Source organism: Scylla paramamosain, chromosome 10 (genome assembly GCF_035594125.1).
Source record: "Scylla paramamosain isolate STU-SP2022 chromosome 10, ASM3559412v1, whole genome shotgun sequence".
Lineage (NCBI taxonomy): Eukaryota > Metazoa > Arthropoda > Malacostraca > Decapoda > Portunidae > Scylla > Scylla paramamosain.
In genome coordinates this window covers 17589432-17599431 of record NC_087160.1, presented here as the reverse complement: position 1 = coordinate 17599431, position 10000 = coordinate 17589432, and the positions used below count along the sequence as shown (strand labels likewise).

The 10000-nt window shown below is 46.7% G+C and overlaps 1 protein-coding gene across 3 annotated transcripts in view; it reads left to right on the top strand.

The window, feature by feature from the left end:
- Nucleotides 1-10000, top strand: part of LOC135104266 (uncharacterized) — a 105635-nt gene that overhangs the window by 17955 nt on the left and 77680 nt on the right. The window contains exon 1 of one of the 3 annotated variants that reach the window (XM_064011460.1): nt 7663-7979. The exons of the other annotated variants lie outside the window; for them this stretch is intronic. The gene's annotated coding sequence lies outside the window, so the exon portion shown is untranslated. Of the gene's footprint in view, nt 1-7662; nt 7980-10000 lie in introns of those variants that run through there. 3 annotated transcript variants of the gene reach the window in all.

Genomic DNA, 10000 nt, shown 5'->3' with positions numbered 1-10000 from the left:
TTTTTATTGTTTTTACTTTTCTTTTTCTTTTTTTTTCGTGTTACTTATTTCTAGTTTCACTCTCACAATCCTTTTCATTCATATCATAATATTTCTTCATTATCTCCATTCATCTTTCACTTTCTTTTCATCTCAATTGTTTTATGTTTTGTTTTCGTGTCATTATTCTGTCTTGTGTGTTTTCTTCCTACTTTTTCTTTCTTTTGTGACTATTTTATCTTTTTTTTTTTTTGGTCTACTTTCCCTCCTTCATCACTTTTCGCAAGACGATTCTCCTCCTCCTCCTCCTCCTCCTCCTCCTCCTCCTTTATTTTCCGGAAGCTGAGAGAAGAAATTACTCTGTCACTTTCTCTCTCTCTCTCGTCTCTCTCTCTCTCTCTCTCTCTCTCTCTCTCTCTCTCTCTCTCTCTGCCATACAAAGGGTCAATTAAAGACGCGGAACACAGTGAAATCTTGTTGGTGTTAAATCACGATATTAGGTTAATTAGAACGTGCTTATTAAATGCTTTCTCTGCCATATATCATGAGAGAGAGAGAGAGAGAGAGAGAGAGAGAGAGAGAGAGAGAGAGAGAGAGAGAGAGAGAGAGAGAGAGAGAGAGTATGCTTATGTTCTTGTATCAGTTCAAATTATCTTCTGTTTACTTACTTATTTACTTATTTTCATTCAGAACTATCGTGTACCATCGGTAATTTATTTATTTATTTTTTTTTCAACTTCACCTAACTTAACCTTCACCTAAACCTAACTTAACTTAACTAACTGCCACGTGACGCAAACTCGTATCTGATCCACTATATAAAAATACATAAGACTGCGAGAGTAATGACATGCTGTATTATAATCAACTATGCAATGCTACCAAGATATAAAAAAATATATATATATACATATATAGTTTCGTCTGAGAGAGAGAGAGAGAGAGAGAGAGAGAGAGAGAGAGAGAGAGAGAGAGAGAGAGAGAGTACATGATGTTATATAAACTTCATCAGGCTTACCCCACGCCGTGTGAACCGTAGGTATGAAATGGAGGCGAGAAAACATCCCTCTCGTGTTTGCGCTGATAAGTCTTACTGAATCTTTCCTTCCTTTGTGTTCGCGTATGTAAAGAGGAGGAGGAGTAAAGTAAAACATAATGTAGGGCTGCGGAGATGTTTGTTTGCCTTGATTAGCAGAGCAGGAGTAAGCGGGACCTAGATAGCCGACCTCCGTTATGCTCACCGGGAACTGCAGAGAGCGCGGAGTTTGTAATTGTTACTCTGAGTTTACTTTAGTCTCTCATTCTTGTATCTCGAAATTCTGTTTTCTTTGGAGTTTAAGAGAGAAAAGAAAAATGAAGTTTAAAGGGATACTAGTGTAATATTGAAGTCGTAAAGCTTGTAGACTTGAGTACACGCGTGATAGGAAGAGTGTGGGTTTCATTATAAAGGGAAGCTACAAATAGTTTTTTTTGTTGTGAAGGTGATTGCAAAAGAGTAGATCCCAGAAAAAACAGCGACCGAATGACACTTGAAAAACTGCTAAAAAAAAAATAAGGAGCATTGCAAATGGGGTACTACGCAATTCCAGCAAAAAAAGGGAACAATCCATAGAGAGCGAGAGAGAAAGTGAGAAAATATAAGTGCAGATACAGAAAAAAGGAAAACATACGTAAAAGAACTAGAGAAAATGTGAAAAATGAAAGGGAAAAATATAAAGAAGGAATATACACAAAACTAAAAAAAAAAAAAAGAAAAAAAAAAACGAGAGGAAAAGGAAAACTGAATAGCATTTTATGAACAGATTAAAGAAAAGGGGATATTTGTAATGTGATCATATAAAGTGTAAAGAAAATCGAGTGGCAAGAAGGAAGAGAGAACACTATCACACACATTGATTACACACACACACACACACACACACGATGCCAGTTTCACCAAGTCACATTATGTGCGCCACCCAATGGACGGCTGCTCGCAAATGACATCACGGTCGAGTTATCAGTCCCATTCTCCCTCACGTCACCGCCTGTTGACCAATCATACGCCACCTTCCTCACGTTACCACTCTCTCGCCCAATCACGAGGCAGAGTGGACCAAACGAGGTAATGGAATAAATGTGGGAAGATAAGACACGATGAAACAAAAGATGATAACTGTCGTGAAAGTTGAAGAGAAAGAGAAGCACCGAGGGAAGAACGAGAAGAGACTGAACACGTTAGTCAAGGAAGAGGAGATTGTTGAGGAGGAAGAGGAACAGGAAGAAAGTGGCAGGAGGAGTAGAAGGAGGAGAAAGAAGAAAGATGAAGAAGAGAACGCGAATTCTTGTGAGAGGGAGGAGATCAAGGCTGCAGGGGAGGCTGATGTTGAGGCAGAATGTGTGAATAACTCAGACCAGCAGAACGACGGCAGGCAAGCCAGAGTGAGACGCGCCCCCCGCCCTGCCCGCCTTGCCTGTCCCCCCGCCCCACCCCGCCCCGCCCCCCAGCTGCGCCCCCAAAGGCAGGGAGGGATAGCAGGGAAGGGCCAAACACCCCCCACCGCAAGAATGGCCCGTCGAAGGACCAGCGACAGGTACCGCACCTTCGTCATCGTGGGCGAGGGCAGCCAGGCTTCCCCGTGCCACGACAAGCTTCCTCTCACGTCAGAGTCTCCCTTAGCGTCCTCCTCGTCATCCTCTTCCTTCTCGTTTTCTCCAAAGCCTGAAATGCAGCGGGGCTTCTCCACCTTCCTGCCGCCGTCCAGCGCCGCCTCGACGTGTGCCTCTGAGGGGACGCCCCGTCCTGAGGGGCTCCACCATGACCCAGCCTTAGGAGACGCCCTAATGAAGGATTACAGGAACTCCCGTGCCCCGGGCGGCTTCTTCTCTTCCAGTAGCATTTTCAGACCCCTCAGGGAGGTGGGCGACCCAACCCGCCTCGCCTGGAGGCAGCAGGCGGGGCGTGGCGTCAAATTCAACTTTGAGACGACAAACGCCAGGCTGGGATCCGCCGGCTCGTCTGTGTCCAGCAGCTGCAGCAGCAGCGGGCTCAGCTTCCCCTTGGGGTCGTCATCCGCGGCGTGGCACAGTGCCTTCGACATTCCCCTCAGCGGTCACAGGGTACTGAGGAACCCGGTGTTCAAGGAGGTGCCGGAGGCGAGGCCCGAGGCCACAGTCCACGGAACAGACCCCCCTAGGGCAGTGGTCGGGGAGGCGGTGCCCTGCCTGGCGGCGGTGCAGACGCTGGCCGAGGTGCACCAGCCAGCTGCCGGGCGTCGGCTGCATGGGCTCTCCAGTGACCCTGCCGGAGATTTCACGACTCCACAGCCCTCCATCCACGCCAGCCTCACCATCCCGGAGGAAAGTCTGGTGGCGGAAGAGTGTGCGGGACCCGCCGCTGAGCTGCATCGAGCGTCATCCTTCATGTCTCTTCCTGTCCTCCAGTCAGCCTTTCCACAGCCCGCACTGCCTCCGCCTTCCCTTCTTGCCTCATCCTATGATGTGAGAGTCGCACCGACCGTCCCGACGCCCCCGCCTCCCGTCCCACAGGACTCACAGAGGTCCCTGATCGAGGAGGGGCAACGACGCAACTCCAGAATTCCTCTCCCGTGGCCTCCACTGCTGCCGGGCAGCGGCCTCCTCCGACGGGGAGGCACCCGGAGAGGGAAGGCTTCCGCAGCACCAAGGAATAACTTTGAAGTTCTGATTCTTGAAGGCCTGGAGAAGCAATCCGCTCCTGAAAACTGGATCTTGCGACAGCAACCCGTGGCGAGGACACCTTCTCTTCCCGCTCAGCCTTGTCTTCCTGATGGCGCACCGAAGAAGCCCAAGGGAAGGGAGAAGCTGTTCGGCTACGGAACCATCACCAAGGTCAAGAATTCCTTCGAGAGCTTCTTGATGAACCAACAGTCCAGAGCTGCTCACGCTCGCGACGGGAATCCTGTCCTGAAGAAGCGCGTCCTTCCCAGGCTGGGCTCAAGGAGGGATTCCACTAAAGGAAGCAAGACCAGCGAACAGACTCCGGCCAGTGCCGTCCCACTGAGGGATGCCAGCAGACTGTTTCCGCCTTCTGCTGGCCTGAAGACGCCGTGGCTGGCTAGACGACGTGAGGATAAGTCAATTATGAAAGATCCTCCACTCCTGTGGCCGCCTAGGGACATAAGCAATGCCGCCAGCCATACTCCTGCACCACACACGTCTGATCAGGAGTGTGTAGGCTCAACACCTGAGCCCCGCCAGCCTCTTCTACGAGCCAATGAGTCTCCCTTCACGGGGCAGCCACTGCAGGGAGACAGCACGCAACATTCCCGCCTTGCACAGGACACCGTGGCGCTGCTCACAGTATCTGACACCGAAGGATCCCACTGTGGCCCTTACACAGCTCAGGGATATCCACAGGGTGTGAGTGAAGGAGTGACGACCTTCCCATACGAGGCATTGAGAGGTTCCCACTATATCCTGGAGGCGGCCGTGCAGCTACCCTCCAAGATGGCCACCGAGGGCCACCCCAGGGAGGGCCGCATGGATGGGACAAAGGGCCGCAGTACCTGGAACTCTCACGGGCGGGGGAGGCGGAGGAAGAGGATGGTGGGCGGCAGGAAGTACAACACCGTCAGCAGGCTCACGGACATCAGGCCTCGCAAGGGCATCCTGAAGAAGACACTCTCCGGCGGCTCCCTTCCTTCCACCCTCCACCGTAGACGCGTCCCGAGGAAGGCGGTGGTTACGTATCGCCTGCCCTCCTCCCCACGACACGCCGCCTTCCCTCGACCCTCCAGCACCGCCTCGTGCCCCTCGCTGAACTCCCGCCACCACCAGCCGCGCTCAGAGATGGACGCTGGGTATGAGTGTGACACAGAACTCTCAGTGGGAGAGACTGAGCAGCCCTCTGACCCGGCACCACCAAACACTACAACCCTCACACCACCACACACCCACGCCCCGACCTCTCTTTCCGCCCACAGTGAGAAGATCCCCACGCCGCCCCCGCCGCCCCCCAGCAGACACCAGCCAACATTTGTGGTGAGTACGTGACGCCTTTTCTAATTGGTGTTAATGAACAACCTATTACGGCTGCCTTTCGAAATTGGCGGATGCATTTTAAAGCTTTCACAGTCGCGCGTATGTGGGACTCGAGCCTCGTGTGTCTTGTTCATGTCATGCTTCGCGGATTGCTGGATAAATAGGCGTCAGTGTGAAGATGATTTAGTGTGTGCGTGTGTGATCTCCTTCGCCCCTGAGGAAGAGTCATTAAAAGGAGTGACAGATCTTGTATTTTTATTTTCATTTCTCATATTCTCTCTCTCTCTCTCTCTCTCTCTCTCTCTCTCTCTCTCTCTCTCTCTCTCTCTCTCTCTCTCTCTCCCAGACCTTAAAAAAGGGAATACATGAAATGCACGTAGAAGATTGGAAAACAACAGATTAAATGCTAAAGAAATATTACACTAATGCTCTCTCTCTCTCTCTCTCTCTCTCTCTCTCTCTCTCTCTCTCTCTCTCTCTCTCTCTCTCTCTCTCTCTCTCTCTCTCTCTCTCTCCCCATAAGCCCAGAGCCCCAGATTCCCGGCGTAATAATGTCAGGTAATATTTCTTAATTTGTCTCCGGTCGCGGCGCTAACTTTAGCATGGCGCGTCACGAAGCTGTGCGTGAGTGTGGGTGTGTGTTGGTCCCGCGAGAGGCGTCCGTACATCCATCACTGAGAACCATCTGGATGAGCGTGACAAGTGAGGGGAGAGTCGCCAGCTGTCGGGTCTTCATTGCATGTAGTTTTGCCCGTCAATCATCTAAGGGATTAGTGAAGGGTTATCTTAGTCTGCTACTTCCGAGGTTCTGGCTACGTGTTTATTTGTGGGTAAAATGTGATGCTGTTTCTTTTTTTTTTTCTCTCTCGAATCGTGATTTGCGTACGCGGTGAAAGGAACAATACTGGTTAGTGGGTTAGATTTATCTAAACTTCACCTTACGTAACCTAACTTAACCTAACCTCGCCCTTAACCAAACGTTATTTCAGTGTTATTTCAGTATTATCCAGTATCTATGGATTCAACAAGTTTTCTGGAGATAATATATTTTTTATATTACATTAAAAAAAATACATTAATATTTCTCATTATTAAACGCTCATTAAATTTTAGCACTGAATCCATTACAAGTTTTCTGTAGATCATAATTTATTTTTTATATTACATGAAAAAAAAAAAACAGAGTAATTAATGTTTCTCAATATTAAACACACATTTTTAGCACTGAATCCATTACGTACTGCGTACTAAGCCAACATTACATTCTCAAGGAGTTTAATGATAGTCTATGTAACCGACTGAAAAATCTGTAGAAACCAGAAAATTGATGTAGACCTGGCAACACTGAGTGGCGGAACGCACACACACACACACACACACACACACACACACACACAGGCTCCTAGCGTGACGAGAGGCTGTGGTCATCCTTCGTTATTTCTGTGTCGTGAGTGTTGGTCATTTTGGTGAATAACTTTATGTATGTACTGCTCGTGATTTACTGTGTGAAAGTGTGTCGTTATCGTTACTACTACTACTACTACTACTACTACTACTACTACTACTACTACTACTACTACTACTACTACTACTACTACTACTACTCAGACAATTCTATCAAACATGAGAAGACAACAGTTATATAATTGATCTGATACATGTTTTCGTCTCTCTCTCTCTCTACGGGAAATCAGACAGACACATTAGTCGCGTCATGATAAAGGTAGTAGCTTCATTAAGGGAGGAGGGTCAGCAGGTGAGTGTCCCCTCGGCCTCTCTCGCGCCCTCCTTCCTCCGTCCCCTCAGGTCTTCTCAGTGGCGCCACCTGCTAACTCCTGGAGCGTAGTGTGAGCGTGGTGCCCTAAGGTGGGAAGTGTCACGCTGCTTATCTCCGCAAGTATGGATCGTTTCTTACTTAGCGTGCAGTGATGAGAGAGAGAGAGAGAGAGAGAGAGAGAGAGAGAGAGAGAGAGAGAGAGAGAGAGAGAGAGAGAGAGAGAGAGAGAGAGTCAAGAAGTCACGGCATATATAATAATTTCTTGCAGTAATGAGAGGGTGAAGGGATGTAAGATGAGAGAGAGAGAGAGAGAGAGAGAGAGAGAGAGAGAGAGAGAGAGAGAGAGAGAGAGAGAGAGAGAGAGAGAGAGAGAGAGAGAGAGAGAGAGAGAGAGAGAGAGAGAGAGAGAGAGAGAGAGAGAGTCAAAAAATCACTTTACAATTAACATAGATACTAACATTACATAATTTCCTTAAACCTTCTTCTTTCTTCCCTTTGTCTTTATTTTGTCACGTCTCACCCATAAGCGACACACAAACAGACACTCCTTTAGCTTGACCAACACTAAAAGATTAATCGCAGCAACAGAAACAGACACAAATAAACCCAAAAAATAACACACAAACTTCACAAACCCAAAGGATAACTAAAAATAACATTAAAATCCTAAAGTAAAGGCAGAAACTCAAATATCTCCCTGAACTTAACACCGAGACATCAATAACAACACCAACAACAGTAACAAACACCACCGAAAACAACACACACACACAAAACCAAACGAAGATAACCAACACCATTTAAATCACGAAGAAAAACCAGAAGAAACTCAAAAAGCGCAAAATGGCATCTCCTTCCGTGACCCGCCGCTCGGAGATGCCAGCGAGCGCGTAGTGAGCAACTCTGACAGTATTACCGCAGCGTGAAGAGGAAGTGGGTGTGTGAATGAGTGGCTTCTGACGGCGTGCGTGTGCTGCGGGAACCTGATTTGTACATCTGGTGGTGTTGACAGTGCTGCAGTCATGGAGTAATGGGTGTTTAACTGGTGTTACATGGCGCGGGGCACGTGTGGAGTGAGGCTGTGACACGATACGGTACCTTACTGCCTCGTTCATTCTGTCTCTGGGGTACTGTGTCTGTGCCTGCGTGTGTTTGTGAGTGTTGAAGGCCCCCCGTGCGTGCTACTTGTCACCCTCCAGTCTGCAGGTCACGGAATGAAGAGGTAAGTGAGGGATGGGAGTGTTGTTTTCCCTGGAATGGTGTAAATGTGTCTTGGTACTGTTTGTGATTGTGTGCGTGTGTTTTTGTGTGTGTGTTGAAGGCCCCCCTGCGTGTTGCTTGTCACCCTTCAGTCTGCAGGTCACGGAACGAAGAGGTGAGTGAGGGATGGGAGTGTTTTGTTTTGCCAGGGATGAGTCCCTTGATGTCTTGATGTGGTTCTCGAGGTCTTTGTCGCGTCTGGTCGGTGCGTTGCGTGATGTGCCCGTGTCCAGTGTGTGGTTTGTTGTACATTAACTTTCACTGCCACACTATATTTTTTTCTTTACTCACCAGCCAGATTTTAAACACTTTTTAGTTTTTTTTTCACAATTACAGGCATTTTTTTTTTATATTTACTTTTATACTTTATTTTTTATTTTTTACATTTTTTTTATTTACGTAGTTTAAGAGAGACAAAACTAACTTGCCATTCTCTCTCTTTGTCTTTCTGTCCATGCAAACCTCTCCTTCCCTTCTTCATCTTTCTACTCTGAATGTTAGCAAAAGAAACACCTTATTACGGAAAAAAAAAGGAAACAGGCAACACTAACATTATCCTCTACACTACGACAGTTTACAAGTTACTCTACAGTTAACTAAAAAAAAAATAATGTGTATAATTTTTTTGTATGCCTTTGTAATGAAAACTTCACGTCAAACGCAATCTCTAGATCTAGGAAGTGTGTATGTGTGTGTGTGTGTGTGTGTGTGTGTGTGTGTGTGTGTGTGTGTGTGTGTGTGTGTGTGACCTTGCTTCCCTTTCATGTTTATTACGGTTTATCCTCAGAATCTTGATTACTTCAGATGTGTATACGCTCAGTAATATCTTCTGAGGTTATGTATTCCTCTCTAATAATAGTTTTTTTTTCTTTCTCTCCCTGTGTGTGTGTGTGTGTGTGTGTGTGTGTGTGTGTGTGTGTATGTGTGTGTGTGTGTTATAGATACATGCAACACGGGAGGGGAACTTACTGATGTCTGACACGACAGGGAAGAGAGAGAGAGAGAGAGAGAGAGAGAGAGAGAGAGAGAGAGAGAGAGAGAGAGAGAGAGAGAGAGAGAGAGAGAGAGGGGGGAGGAGATGGAGGGAAGCACATGAGAGACACACACACACACACACACACACACACACACACACACACACACACACACACACACAGAGAGAGAGAGAGAGAGAGAGAGAGAGAGAGAGAGAGAGAGAGAGAGAGAGAGAGAGAGAGAGAGAGAGATCAAGGGAGGAGGATGAGTGATACTGATGATGATAATGACAAAAGCATCACGGACAGAGGGAAGAGCAGAGGGAGTGGGGGAGGAGGAGAAAGATTTAGGAAGGTTTACGGGGGAAGGGGGAGATATATGTGTCAGAATGGTATTAGGAGTCCTTTTGTGGGATCCGAAACCTGATGTATTTCAGAGAGAGAGAGAGAGAGAGAGAGAGAGAGAGAGAGAGAGAGAGAGAGAGAGAGAGAGAGAGAGATTTAAGACTTTTTTTGGTATTATTTGATTTATTGTTAGTGTTTTTGTTGTCATTATCTCTGTTGCTGATGCTTCTGGTGATAGCGATTTTGATGATGATGATGATGATGATGTTGGTGTCAATGACCTAGAAAGTAAACACGTATCTGGACCATTATCTATACGTAGTTATTACAGTATATCATATGGAAGCAGATACCATACGAGGAAAAGAAAGGGAGGATGGACAGTACAAAGCAGGAATATTAACACACACACACACACACACACACACACACACACACACAAACGTAAAATATCCAAATAAAAATCATAATTAACTCTCAAACAACGCAGTATACCTGAAAAAAAAACACAAAAATGAAAAAAAGAAAATTAATAAAAAAAAGATTCAAGTACACACACACACACACAAAAAAAAATGTTATATGATTTAAACCGCGAGCTCATTAATAAAAAAGTAGAAGGAAAAAAAAAAAAACACATCGAAATCCACATTAATCTTCACAC